At 48.7% G+C, this 14,895-nt stretch overlaps 1 long non-coding RNA gene and 1 pseudogene across 1 annotated transcript; both read right to left on the reverse strand.

Moving 5' to 3' along the window:
• Window positions 1–56: 56 nt before the first annotated feature.
• Window positions 57–8,484, reverse strand: LOC141564115 (uncharacterized). Its single transcript, XR_012488577.1, has 2 exons — window positions 8,348–8,484; window positions 57–4,445 (listed from the first exon to the last, which is right to left on the reverse strand). It is a non-coding gene; the product is annotated as an uncharacterized LOC141564115 (long non-coding RNA).
• A 723-nt stretch (window positions 8,485–9,207) lies between these two features.
• On the reverse strand, window positions 9,208–12,595 carry LOC141564111 (V-type proton ATPase subunit S1 pseudogene; annotated as a pseudogene).
• Window positions 12,596–14,895: the final 2,300 nt, after the last annotated feature.

A 14,895-nucleotide genomic window follows, 5' to 3' on the forward strand; every position in this document is an offset into this window, starting at 1 on the left:
TGCAGGCCTCCCCCAAAGGAGAGGCAAAGAACAAGGACACAAACCAGAGCAGCGCGGACAGGGAGCAGAAAAAGTCCTTTATTCCGGCTTGGAAAAGAAGTCTAGACACAAACTACTGCGCAGACTCACAGAATCATGAGAGGGACCACGCTGGGAGGTGGGGGGAAGGGAGACTCCTGGGCTGTGCCCAGTCCGACCAGTCCTGACGAGAGGGCTTAGCTTTATGTAGACCTATTGCCAGGGCCAATATTATTTCCTCTAGAAAAAAAATTTTTCCCTTAGTTACAAGTAAACACTTTTTGGTTATATATATTCATTTTTTACATATTTCTTTATGAATCAAGTTGGGAGAGAAAAATCAGAAGAGAGAAAAACCACAAAAGAAACAACAAAAAAAGTGAACAAAGTATGTTTTCTTTAGCATTCAATCTCTATAGCTCTCACTCCGGATGCCAATGGCTTTTTCCACCCAAAGCCTATTGGGATTGCTTTAGCTCACTGAACACAGTCAGAGTTGATCATCACACAACCTTGCTTTTGCTGGGTACAATGGTTTGCCGGTTCTGCTTGTTTCACTCAGCATCAGTTCATGTAAATCTTTGCAGGTATTTCCTATTATCATTTTTATAGAGCATGCAGAACAATATAGAAATAATTGTATTACTTTCATATATCATAACTTATTCAGCCATTCTGCAATTGATAGACATTTCCTTTCCAGTTCTTTGCCACTACAAAAATTTTTACACATGTGCGTCCTTTCCCCTCTTTTGCGATTTCTAGGATACAAACCCAGTAGCGGCACTGCTGGATCACAAGATTTGCAGTTTGATAACATGTTCTCTGCTGAATGAAGCTTTCCTGACTAGGCAACACATTGTGGAAAAGTCAGGCGCCCCTCCACAGACCTCTCCTCACATGTACAGCTTTTACAATCTATAAACCCAGCCAATCGCTGGAGACCGGATACACATTTACCTACTATTAAAAAAGGATACACACCCAACCACAGAAACACCACCCACACATGCCTCAGGACCATCCACCCTGACCCATTCACAGGTGCCAAACATGCTGCCCTCTCTCTCTCTCACACACACACACACACACACACACACACACACACACACACACACACACACACTCATTCCTTAGGGATGGCCTCCTGGCCATATGGAGGTTGGGTGGGAGAGAGGACAACTGCCCCCCTTCCCACTCAACTCTGGGGACCCACCTGGAACCACTTTATAGGATTCACAGTGGGGAAGGAAAGTAGCCCTTTTTGTACTGACTAATTCTACTGAACTCTTGTTTCAGCAGACAATTAAAAGAATCTTAAACAATTAACAAGTGATTACAAAAATGATTAAACCCTCCCAGCTTTAAACTTGCTGCTAGTGAGGACATTAAAAAACAAAACAAAACAAAAAAAACAACCCACCCCCCCTTTGAGGATCATCACATAGACACCTCAGTATACAGAAGTAAAATATATGGTTAATGGAAAGTACTCATTTACAACACACACACATACACCCTCCCCCTCAGAGCTAGAAAGAGGCTGAGAGCATCTAACCCATGCTCCCTCTAAGCAGCCTGTATCCTGTCAGAAGGCAATCATGACACAATGCTGGAAGAACAAGGGACATCAGGGTTCTGGGGGCTTTAGGTCAAGCACTCCAAGGTCAGGGGGAGATTTGGACAGGTGGTAGATGAGGGAGGAAGACAACAGGAAGAGAGACAAGGTGTGGGAAGGAGAGCAGGCCTTTCCCTCAAAACAAGACTCTTCTCCATTGATGGATTGCCCAGACACCCCTCTACACCCCCAGGAGTCTAGAATGGAAAAGGGAACAGTTCTTGCCCATTCTCTGAGGGCCAGCAGACACTTCTGAGGTTCATGCAGCAGGAATGGGCTGCTACTGAATGTCCCAGTGACTTAAAGCTAAGCTCTATCACACTGACCTTCAGCTTCCCCGGGAGACTCCTCCTCCAGCACAGAATAAAATTTCCATTTGGAATCAGAAGCCAGGGATCAATCAAAGACTTCCTGACCTGTTTCTCCTTGGGAAAAGTTTCTAACCATTTGGGCCTCAGTTTCCATCATAGAGCTTGCCACTAGGGTCTTTTCCTGCTCAATCTCTCATGTGGATAAGGAGTGGAGAAATAACTCCTCCCAGCTTGGTGGGGTAAGAGAGGACTTTTCAAAGTATTTTTCTGTCCCTAGCACTAGGCCCAGACCCAGAGGAGGCCCTGAATAAAGCCTTTTTGAATTAAATAGAAGGGAGGTGATAGAGTGAAGGGCAGATTTCCTTACACATGGAAGGAGGAAAAAGTGAGAGAAACTGTCCTGGCAGACAGAGCTGCAGCCCTGGGCAGGAGACAAAGGGGACACCAAGTAAGACCAAAACCCCCTATGTGGAGACCACTCTGTCCTGGGACCATGGACAATATGCCCCCCTATGTGGTCATCCAGGCCTGACACAGAAAGGGTCAGACACAATAACAGCAGGGGGACCATGATGCCACAGCCAGGGAAGGCCACTGCCCCTTCTCTCACCCACTTCTGGAACCAGGATAGATGATTCAGAGGGACAAGGAAAAAAAACAAACTTTTGAGGTATCTGCGTTCACTGAGCTCCTCTGGCCCAGGAGATAACTGGTTAAGACCATAAGGGTAACTAGTATTTACACAGCAGCAGCAGGAAGGCAAAGCAATATGCATGGGGGTAGGTCACCTGAACCCCACAACCTCCCTGTGAGGGAGCAGCTAGCCTTCAGTCCAGGTGACAGATGAGCAAGCAGAGGTGAGAAAGACTTCAGGTCACACAGCTAGTGTCTGCCTGAGGCAGGGGTTGGAGTCAGGTCTCTGAACCCAAGTCTGGCCTTCTAGCCATTGGCAAAGGAGCAGGCCAGCCATTGGGGAATAGTCTGGGCCTTGGGGGGGAGAGGAGAAATAGTCCCTCAATCCACCACACTTACATATCTGTAAGAACCAAGAGGATCACAGAGAAGGTACTCATATATACACTGTCAGTGCCTCATCCAGGAGCTCTAGGATCCAGAAGCAGGTCCTCCAAGGTCCCATGAGGACCTCCCCTGAGGCAGACAGCACTTGCCCACCCCTTACAAGAAAGATTCCTGACACACACAATTAGGAAGAGTCTCAGCTATGGAAGGGAATTAAGGACCATGTTCTAAACTCTCTCCCCATCAAGAATCCCACTTGCATGTTCTTGACCAGGATCCTACAGCCTGGTAGGAGGCAGTCAACATCCATTTGGGATGGCAGACAGGAGTGGTTTCTGCTGCCATCTAAGCTAGCTTGATCTCTGTAACTAGAGAACTCTCCCATTTGAAGAGCAAGCATCCCACCTAAAGCCTGCCCCCAAGCCTACCTCAGCTAAGGTCAAATCAAAGAGGCTCATGACTCCATAGGCCAGAGGCTGATGGATTTTTTTTAGGTGTCTTGTCTTTTGTCAGGTGCTAATAAGACTCATCAGGAAGCAAAGGAAGAGATGAGAAGGTGGCTGGCCTTTCAGTTCCTGGGGACACAAACCACGGTCATGTCACTGTCAACAGCTCTTCCCCCCAGCCCCTTACTTCCTTCTAGGGACCAGTGCCCTGGAATCCAGCCCCTTCCACTCCTGACTGCTGGACCCCAGTCAGAAAACAAGACAATTCTGCAGCCTTTGTGAACCCAGCCCAGTTTGATCCAGACTAGAAGGTGAATGACCAGATGGAGTTTCAGGAAGGGGCTGAGGAGGGGCTCTGATGAGCCATGGAGTCTTTCCAGCTGGTGCCAGTCAGATGGGCTCTGTAGCTCCCCAGGTCAGGGGGCAGGCAGGCTCCTTCTCTGCTTGTTCTAAGTCACAGGGCAGGCCTCGCTAGATCTGGATAGACCCAGCTCCATGGCCCTGTTAAGTCACTTGTGCTGCTGCTGCTGGTAGCTATGGCCAGGCTCACCCAGCAGCTGCTCTTCCAGATGCCCTGCCAAGAGATCCACCCATGCCATCCTAGGGGTTGCCCAGTAAGGACTGGCTGGAGAGGCTATTTTTTCTGACTAAAGCCCAGGCATCTTCTGTCTTGGGATGTCTCTGAGCCACTGCTGGGCTGGAGAGGGGATGGTGGGGAGGGCGCCACAAGAGGGGCTGGCTCCCTCTCCTCAGCAGCTTGGCAGAGGGGACTGTTTAGCCCCAGCTCTTCAAGGTATTCCAGCAAAGAGCCTTGGGCACTCTCCATTTTGGGGGCTGGCCACAGGCAGGGAAACAGTCAAGGCTCAGCATGTCCTGCAGGCAGGGGAGCTGAGTCTGGGGGCTCTTCTCAAACCTGGGCTCTATAGATGTGGCCTTTTCCAAGGTTCTCCAGGTTCCCCAGGCCTGGAGAACATCACCAACTGTCAGTCTGTGCATGTTGGACTTGCCAGGACTGGGCAGGGAATGGTGTTCCTGGAAAGAAAGAACAATATTAAATCAGAAAGATTTACACAAAGTCACTATAAGGCTTCCCAGGTGATGAGGACCTTGGGGTTCCCTTTGTTTCCCTCCCACCACAGAGGATGCTCCCAATGTTTATACAGTTTGTCACCCCCTGAGACTTTCCATATTCACCCAGAGCAACTTCTCCCAAGCAAAATGCAGCTCACTCCCCATCTGTAGGTGACCATGAAATAATGAAGAATGGCAGGAGTGAGAGTGAGGGCCTGGCTTGGAGACCTGCCCTTTCTGTCCCACTGGCCCTGGTCCTGTCCGGTCTCTAAGCCTCACAATGCCCACCTGGGAAGAGCCCTCCCTTCCTCCCATGGATATAGGGAGGGATCAAATGTTGCATGGTAGGGCAAGCCCCAGAGATGATCATTCTTTTTCCAAACCCCTTGGCAGACCCTCTGCACTGCAGGACACCTTGGAGCCCGATTCTCTTTCACAGCTTCCTTTTTGATCATCTTTCTGATAATAACAGAAAGAAAGAGAGGGAATCCTCTGCAAGACTTGTAAGGAGTGTGACAAACTAGTAAAGCCTCTTGTCATCCAGTCCAGGGAGTGCCCATGCAGATAGAGTTTCTTTTCATCTCAACTGCAACCTGGAAGGATGCAAAGCAAGTATAGGCAGGGCAGAAACATCAGGCTGCATGGCCATTTCACTAGGAAAGAGGGGAAGGGGGGAAGGCAAGATTGATGTTTAGAGGACAGAGGCAAGGGATTGACAGCTGGAAATGTGACCTCCTTTGTCATCTGGCCTGGGATGTGGCACCTGTAAGTCTAACTCCTTTGTTTTGTAGGATACTACCACATGCAAAGTCGTTTTGCTTATAGACAGGCAATGTGGAGCAGCCAGCTGGTGCTGTAGGCAGAAAGTTGGGCCTCAAGTCAGGAAAATCGAGGTCCAATCCAGCCTCAGGTACTCTTGCTGTGTGACCCTGGGCCCACCATCACTTAACCCTGTTTGCCTCGGCTTCCTTATCTGTAAAATGACCTGGAGAAGGAACTGGCAAATCACTCCAGTATCTTGATTAGAAAAGCCAAAAGAGGTCAAGAAGAAATGTACATGACACTAAAAAGAGTAACAATATAAAACACAGTGTATTCAGGATTGATTCTTTTGGAAACTCAAGTAATGGAATTAATTTAGCAGGAAGCCTTCTGGTCAAAGGTGCTAAAATAAAAATGAGTAACAACATGAAATAATATATTCAGGTTTGATTCTTCTGGAAATTCAGAAAGCTGTGCATGATTACATTTAATAGAGTTGCTAGTAAAGCTCCCCTTTCTAAAAGATATAAGGAGTCAAATTTCCAAGAATAAGGATCATAGTTCCATTAAAAATTCATTAATGTATAAAAATAGGTAGTTTTTAGAGGAAAAAATACAACTCATGCTTATAAATATGGGGGGGAAATCCTTCAAATCAGTAATAGAGAAATGGGAATGAAAAGAATTCTTAAGTGCCATTTTGCACCAAAGAGATTGGTCAGGATTTCATACAAAATAAAATGGAGAAATCCTATAAGATGTCAGAAAAATACTGGTGCAGTCATCTATAATGGAAAATCTAAAAATCTTGCCAAAAAACTCTGAAAATGAGCAAAAGCATTTGACCTAGATGTCCCCAACCCAGAACCAAAAAACAATATTTACAGAAGCTCTTTTTTAGTGGAAAAGTCCTGAACAATGAGGTGATGCTCCTCTATTGGAAAATAACTGAATAAGTTATCATATAGGAATGTGATGGAATAATATTGTGCTGAAAGAAATGTTGAAGGGGATCCTTACAGAAAAAATCTGGGAGGATCTAATACAGAGAATACAGGAGAACCAGGACAACAATTTATACAGTAACAATTTAGATAATGAACTTTTAAAAACTTAGCATTTCTAAGCAAACAATGAGTAATCACAATTTTGAAGAACTCATGAAAAACTCTGATTAGAAAAGTATGGAAATTAAGAGAGAAGGAAGCATATTTTCTTTTTTTTTTTTGACAAGGAAAATGGAGATTTTTTTTTGAATATCAAAACATATGACAATTTTATTTTATTTTATTTTTTTTGTTTTTGTTTTCTCAAAAGATTGAGGAGAAGATGAAAAAACTGAGACCAAATGGCAGAAGTGACACTAGTCTGAGGTCCTCCAAAGAGTAAGTGAAAGATTCCAGACTCAGTGTCCTATCATATCTGGGTGCATAACTGGCTTTACAGTTAAGGAAAAGGGAAAAACCAAACAAGTGAATAAATAAAAGAGAGGAAAGAAAAAGGAAAAGGGCAAAAAGATCAAAACTTGATCTTGAACTATTGGAAATATGGACTGATTACCTGTCAGCTTACTAAAAAATGGAAGGCGATATCAAAATATTTTGGAGATATCCCATTTTTCAGCGCTAAGTGCCAGCAAGCAGGCTGTGCCCTACCCTTGGCATAATAGCATCAGTTATTCACTGAGGGTTTGGGCTCTCTGATTTTACAGGGCTGTCAGTAACAAGATCACAATTCATGCTCCTGGTCACGGCTGGGTACCGGTCCCAGAACTCTGGTTCTGTGCCATGAGGGGTGGCCATGACTCCCCAAAACTTGAGATATGATGAGTGCCCCCAGCACCCAGAATACTTGTCTTGTCTCAAGAAATATTAATCAATATCAGATTGGGGAGGAGGGAGAGAGAAATATTTGGGACACAAAATCTTCCAAAAATGAATGTTGAACACTATCTTTACGTGTATTTGGAAAAATAAAATACTATTTAAAAAATGCTCACCGGGAGAACTGTCTCAAGATCTAAGAATGATTGTGCTATGGCTCTATGTAAATAAGTGGCCCTAGTTTAAGCAGACCTCCTAGGAGGGAGGGGTCTAGGAGGGAGGGGAAGGGGCGTGGTTTCTGCCAGTAAGTGTCATTTTCCCCATTCTGAAATTAATAACTTATTTGTGTCCCAACTCTCTCGTTTCTGGCCTTCCCCAGGTTAGAGGCTGGCTCTGGTCTGGGTGACAGGGGGAAGGAACTCCTTTATAACCTCATGGAGTCACCCCCGGCAATTCTGGACAGTCTCAGGAGCAAAAGCAGAAGATGAGTGTCCGGAGAGCCGGCTGAGACCCAAGCGCGCTGCCTTGGGACTCGGGCCTGGCTGCCCATGGCTCCAAGCCGCCTCCCTTCTCTGCGGCAGGTGCCGGCTAAGTTCGAATAGAGAACAAAGGAATACAGGCCCTGCAGGCCTGGGCGCCGACGTCTCTCCCTCCCCCTCCCCCAGACCACCTGCTTCAGTAAATCAACGGCCTCATCGTGTTCCCAGTCGCGGAGGCCGCAGCCAGAGGCCGGAACAAGCCAGGGCTCTGCATTTGTTCGATGCCCCGCAGCCCGGGCAGCCCGGGCCCAGTCTCGAAAGCTCCCAGACACCGGGACTGTCAGGAGGAAAGAGAGGGGTACGGTAGCCAGAGCAGCTCCATGGGCGTCAGTTTCAGTAGAAACTGACAGCAGCCTCCCCTCCTCCACCCAGCTCCCCATTTCTTCCCTCCTCCCGTCGTCCCCCGCCCCCGGCGGCACGCAGACGGCTTTGGCGGGGGCAGCGAGAGGCAGCCAAGTCCTCCAGAAAGGCTTCCGTTAGGCCTAGTGCCAGAAGGGACTGCTCTGCACTCCCCAGTCTCCGGCCTCGGGCCCAGGGAAGAGCACTCCCATCTGTCCGCCTTGGGAAGTTCGAGGGGAAGCGGGGGGTGCCCCTGTCATGACGAGCCTCAGTTTCCCGCGCTGGCGCTCGCTCCGGGACTCAGCAGTCCCTGCTGGCAGTAGTGCGGCACACCCGCAGGCTGGAAGATAGGCCCCGGCCCCGCCCCGCCCCGGCCACCCCAAGGCCTGTCCTTCCTTACCCTGGAGTAGACTCATCGTCCCCGCCGGACGGGCACCGCCCGTAGCAGGACTGCAGCGCCCGGCGAGGCCGAGCGCGACAGCAATGACCATCCCCAGGCCCCGCCCAGCCTCTGCTGCAGGACCACGGAGATGCCACGACAGCTTCAGAGCGGCACGTGACTCCTTAAAGTGATATTGCCCATCTATGCCCATCCCGGCCTCCGGGCCCAGAGACCCTCTGAGCCTTGTCGGCTACCGTTCTCTCCTCTGTCACGGAGGAGCTCTGCATACACCGTTCTCGGTCCCGCCCTCTGCCCTGCCGATGCGCCGTCGCCTTGGACACGGCACGCTGCCAGGTCTTACCTTGGAGGCCCAGAGAGAGGTCATGGAGAGGGCAGCTGCTTACCGAGGAGGAGCCAAGGCGGGCCTTGCCGTGTCGGGCTTCCTGGAGGAGAGTTATTCTGCCCAGTAACAGCCCTACGTCACAACCCCTCTCCCTCCCAAACCGGGGGAGAGATGCTGAAGGGCCATTAAGTGAAGCAGGACGATCGGAGGCCTAGAAGAAATGCCCCGCCCCATGACGTCATCAAGAGGCGGGACTTCTCGCCTGCCTCCTCCCCTCACTAAGAGGTGATGTAGTGCCTCAGCTTTCAATCAATGGAAGGAATTTTTTTTATTTCCTCTCCAGTCACTAGTTGTTGGATTTAAATCCTGCGGGGTGTTGGGATGCTGTTTGTTGCTGCCTCCTGAGATAGGTAGACTATGTTCCCTTTCCCAACACTCAATACCTTTCCAGGGGCATCCTGTTTATAACGTGCAAATATAAGATTTTCACCAAGACGATGGAGGTAAACAATAATACTCAATGTAAAAACAATGATCATGTATGAAATAGTTTATTCCTACCCTGAACGAATTGCTGAACATGAAAGAATCACAACACAGTCACAGAATAGATTTAAAAGGAATTACAGGATTTGTCATAACTTGGTTGCACTGTTAAGAGACCCACATTTAAGTTTCAACAGAACAAAGTAATTTGTGCTAAAAATCGATATACCAATGTCTTATGTTTCAAAGATCCCCACACTTTCCAGCTATTCCTAGCCCATAATTGCCAGGATTGCACCACACCTTTGGTCCATATTCTCTTTGTCCACATTCTCTGATGCAGAAGTTTCCCAGGCGATGAACCACCTCTACTTTGTGAAAAAAAAAGCCACACTCCCATGCCTCTGGTGATCTTCAGACTTTGGGAATTCACAAGCACACTCTGTCCTGGACGCATGCACCAGGGAATATTCCCTCATCAAAGGTTAAATAACAAACACCAAATATAAGGGCAGCCACGTCATGACCGCATGGGGGCCAGGTGAGAAAGGGCATTTGTACCGTTTCTCACCTGACACTGGGGGCCCAACTGGAATCACTCTGTGAGATTCACAGTCAGGAAGGAAGAAAGCCCTTTGTGTCTCCCTGACTCTCCTGAGCTCTTAGGGCTCAGGAGATAAGAAGGGGAATCTATTTAATGAAGAAGTATATATTAACACCCCCCACCATTATTTACAGGCCACTATACTAAAAGCTGGGGATGCAGAAGAATATCAATCCTCATGGGACCAAATATATAAATCAGTCCATACAAGATTAAATACAAGTCCTATGGAAAGAAGCCCTCGTGCAAGGAGCTTATTCATGAGTCCCATATAGTCAGACGCAGGCTCACAAATACCTCGCATGCAGGCAGACAATATCTGCCTCAGTGTAACCCTTCTTGATAGTATCACAGGATCTTAGAGTTGATAAATCATCTGTTTAAATCCATACCTTGAACAAGTATCTTCCTGATATTGTAACCAACAAGTGGTAACCCGGCCTTTGCTTCTTAATCTTCAAGGAAAGGAAACCCATTACCTCCTAATGGGGGGCATTGATTGGGAGGAAAGGCATAAGAGCAGACAGCATGGAGCTTTAGTGTCTCCTCCAACCCTTGCCTTTTAAGTGAGGAATTTCTCTTAATAAACTGATAAAACAGTACTTATTGCACCTAGATTTGGTTATGGGGATTGGAAGAGGGTATTAATTAGTGCCTTCCTTCTCTATAATTCATTGCAAGGATTCACTACATTTAAGTTATCCCAAGACTCAAAGCCAAGCTCTTTTCTACTTTTTTTTTTTTTTTTTTGGCTCCCCAGATTTCCTCTGAGGGATATCTGTTATGGGAAGTGGTTGGGAAGGGAAGGCAGATTGAAGCCAAAAAGGTGCAGGGGAAAAATGAGTAAATCGGAGTTGGAGGTCAGGGGTTCCCATCCCACCTCCCTCGGTCACTTACTTACAATCACTAGTTACCACCTAATTCCTTTGAGTCTGTTTCCTCACCTGTGAAATGAGTCAGATTAGATGGCCTGTAGGATCACTCTCAGCGCTAGATCTCTAAACTGTTTACAGCTGCTTCCCAAATGCATAGGCAACAAAACAACTCTCACTGCTCTCGAGCAGAGCCTCCTTCACTTTGTTCTCACATCCCCAGCACAGAGCATAGAGGAAGCACCTCATAAATGCTTGTTAAATTAGATGGGAGAGGGGAGAAGTTAGGCAGGATAACACACGGGGGAGCCATAGATACTGACAGGATTAAGGAACCAGGAAAATAGACACACAACTAGATCTACAGTCTTTCTACCGGATCAGTCCATAAGGGGCTCAAAGAGGGGGTCCCCTTTGTATTCATCAAAACGATTTAGGGACTTGAGTTTAAAGATGATATGTACCCCAAAGGTAATGCAGAAAAGCATGAAGAGGGAAGAGACCAGCCCCATCCAGATAGCAGGAGAGAAGAAGGCTGCACAATCGCTGGCCCCTGAAAAGCTGCCACCAGACAGGTTGAAAGCCTGGATCTGGAAATCCTGGAGTGTTACACTCCAGGGGGAGCGCATATCGTGAGGCATCAGAAGGCCCCATTTGGTGGGGTCACTGCTTACATACTGGCAGTGGTAGGAGTAGGTGCTGGGGGCAATGACCTGCACAGAACTGAAGAAGGCCGTCGAGTTGTGGGTCTTGATCTCCAGCCCCTCCATGGTGAACCAGCTCCGGTGGGACCCAGGGTAGAAGTGGTTGACCATTCTGAACCTCAGCCTCAGGAAGGGCCCAAAGAGATTGTTGTAGGTCATCACAAGCTGGGCCGCGGAGTCGTTCCAGCTGGAGCCGGTCAAGTTGAGCTCGGGGGCCCCAAAGGTGAGCGAGGTGAGGTCTTGGGTCTGGCTGTCGTAACTCACCGAGAAGTGCCTGGCCCAGAACAGGATGCGAGGCTCCGTGTCGCTGTAGCTCACGGGAGGCAGGGCGGCCGGCCAGGCTGGCTGGCTTTTATACTCTTGGGCCTCCCCCCGGAGGTGCTGCCCCAGGCCCCGGGACACAAGGGACAAATCTCGGGCTGCCCTGGAGGGCCGGAGGGCCGTGAGCAAGGCCGTGTAGGGCTTCCCTTCTGCCTGGAGCCTGCTCAGCAGCTGCCCGAGGATCTTGTCTTGACTGGCCAGGGCTTCCTTGTGCGCCCCCAGGTCGCTGCCAGCCCCTGAGGGTATGTACACCAGCAGCAGGACAGGCCGGGTGGTGTTCAGCTTCAGCTCCCTTAGGGACGCCTGCTCCACATGGAGGGGCCCCGTGCCCAACTTCTGCGTCAGGTAGGAGGTCAGGGTGGCGGCTGCGGACCAGCCCACGGAGGGCAGCACCAGGGAGGAGGGGGCCTTTCCCAGGATTTCCTGCAGGTTGGGGAAAGGACTTCCCGGCTGCTCGCCGAGCCCCTCACCAAAAGCAGTGAAGTCCTCCAGCCGCAGCTTTTCCTGCAGGATCAGCAGGACAGTCCGGGGGCCCTTCTCCAGGATGGGGTCCAGGCAGGTGTAAAGCTCGGGACGGGTGTAGATGTGGCCTTCATACGGGTTCTCCAGCTTGGGCCGCAGGCCCGGGGAGCTGGACCACAGCAGCAGCGGAACCTGCGGGTCCGAGGCTTCCGCCCGCGGGGTCAGGAGCAGCCACTGCAGCAGCAGCAGCAGCTCGCGGAGGGCCTCGGTCCGCCGGCTCCCGGGGCTGCCTCGCGGCCGCCGCAGCACCACCGCCTCAGTCATTCTCTCGGCATCTGCGGCTTCTGCCCGCCGCGCCGCCACAGCCGTTACCGCAGTCCCCGCACAGTGCGCAGCCTCGGAGCCCACCGCAGCCGCGCGGATAGCGGCACCAGCGGCGCCCGTACCCGAGGAGGGCGTGGCCGCCCGACATCCCTCCCTCCCCCCGGCGCGGCCCGGCGTGGGGGAGCTGCCGAGGGGAGCGGCTGGGGAGGGAGCACGGCGGGGGGGCGTGAGCGCGCGCTCTATTTTGTATCCCTTATTCTTAGGGATGCGGAGCGTGTTTTCATGTTAAGAGTTTGTAGTTCTTCAACCCTTCCCCCATCTCCCTTCTTCTACACCCAAGGAAACGGGGCCCGGAGGGGGGCGACGGGGACTGGTACATTAAGGCCCCTTTCCGCCGCACGGACGCCGCTCCCGGGTACGTTGTTTGATAAGAGACGGGAAGGACAAGAAGTCCACCGTCATTGAATCGTGATGTTACATTTCCCAGTAAAAATTGGAAACGGGTTGTTTTAGGTTATTCTCATAACGTTTTATCTATATTATGATTCATTATGTATCCGAATACAATATAGTAGATACCGTGTAATTCAAACCGATTATTCTCGCATAGCAAAATGCTATTATTTACATAACACGCAAAGCCGTTTGCAAATTTTAAAGAGCTATCTGTGAGGCAGCTACCATTCCATTTACTGTGGAGGAAAATGAGAGATCAAACCGTTCCCCCAGTTACACAGCCGCCAGGGGGCTCTGCGCCAGGACTTCCGACCACAAGCACCTCGCTACCATGACATGAAACATAAATATTATACACAAGAATAAATGAGCAGTGACAGCTGAAGCTAGAGAATCACAGTGAGTTATGATTTACTTATATTGTAACAACCAAATTATTCATAAACAATAATTCAATCAATATCTATAATCACATTTTGAACCCAGGACTTCCTGACCACAAGCACCTAGCTACCATGATATGAAACATAAATATTATAAAATAATTATATACACAGGGATAAGTGAACAAAGTGGCATCTAAATCCATAGAGAGAATCACATTTTAGTTTAATTATGTTTAAAGACTCAAATTGTTAATAAACAATTTTAATCAACACTTAGTGATTAAGCCTACTGAGGCAATGATCTTCCTCTTCTAATCAAAAACAATCTAAATAAATAAATGAATTAATCGGGGAGGGGAAGACGGTCAGGATTTCTGGCCAAAGCAGAAAGGACTGCTATTTACTTTCAATGAGTCAATTGGGAGCCAAACCATGACCAAATGGAGCTTGCCTTAAGTATTGGTGGGCAATAAGTGTAGGACGTAAGAGAACTTGAAAGGCAGGAAGAGGCCAGGTTATGAAGAGCTTCGAATATATTTGATCCTGCAGGATAAGGAGCCACTGAAGTCTGTAGAATGGGGGAGGATGGTAGTGGGATTGACACGCTGAGACCTGCTCTTTTGGAAAATCAGTTTGACAGCCCAGGGGAGGTTGGACTGGAATGGGGAAACTTGAGGCAGGGAGGCTCACAGCTGGCTACTGCAGTGGGACAGTAATGAGGTAGGGATGCTTCTAACAGAGTGGGCAGAAGAAGGTGTGCAGGAAGGATGTCAGAAGGCTAGGATGTGGCTACAGGTTGTTCATGGGGAGGTGAGCGAGAGTGAGAAATCCAGGATGACATCCAGCTTGTGAGCCTGAGTGACTAGAAGGATGGACAATAAGAGTGAAGCTGGGAGAGAGAAGGGTTTCACAGGGAAAGAGAACGAGCAGTTCTGAACATGTTCCAAGCTAAGATGACTATGGGATGATGTGGTTTATGATGGGGGGCTCGACACCAAATGATGTGGTTCGATGTGGGTGATGTAGACACCAGATGATGGCAGACGCTAAAAGCTAGGGTTTGGTATGTGAAGAATTCGCAATAGCCATTCTCTTTGGCAAAAGGTAGATTTATTTAGAGGAAGGGGTAACAGACAAAATGAAGGAACATAATAGATACCAGGAATGGTAAATATGAAATAGAGTTGGGAGAGCATGTGAAAGAGAAGTTCCTCTATGGGAACTCACAATTACCCAGTAGAAAGAGAGAACCCTGTGAGGTTGGAGAGGAAAAGAAGAGAAGAAAGGAGAAGGGAGAGAAGAGGGAAGAACAAAAGAAGAAAGAAGGAAGTAGAAGAGAAAGACCAGGACAGAATCTTGGAGGTCACGCAAGGTTAGGCTGTGTACAATGATCTTCTGGTTCTGCTCATTTCATTTAGCATCAGTTCATGTAAGTCTCTCCAGGCCTCTCTGAAATCATCCTGTAAAGCCTTTTATTTTCAAAACACATGCATAGATAGTTTTTAACATTCACTCTTGCAAAACCTTGTGTCCCAAAATTTTTTTTCCTCCCTTTCTTCCCCCATCCCTTCCCTTAGACAGCAAATAATCCAATATATTTTAAATGTG

Source organism: Sminthopsis crassicaudata, chromosome 3 (genome assembly GCF_048593235.1).
Source record: "Sminthopsis crassicaudata isolate SCR6 chromosome 3, ASM4859323v1, whole genome shotgun sequence".
NCBI lineage: Eukaryota > Metazoa > Chordata > Mammalia > Dasyuromorphia > Dasyuridae > Sminthopsis > Sminthopsis crassicaudata.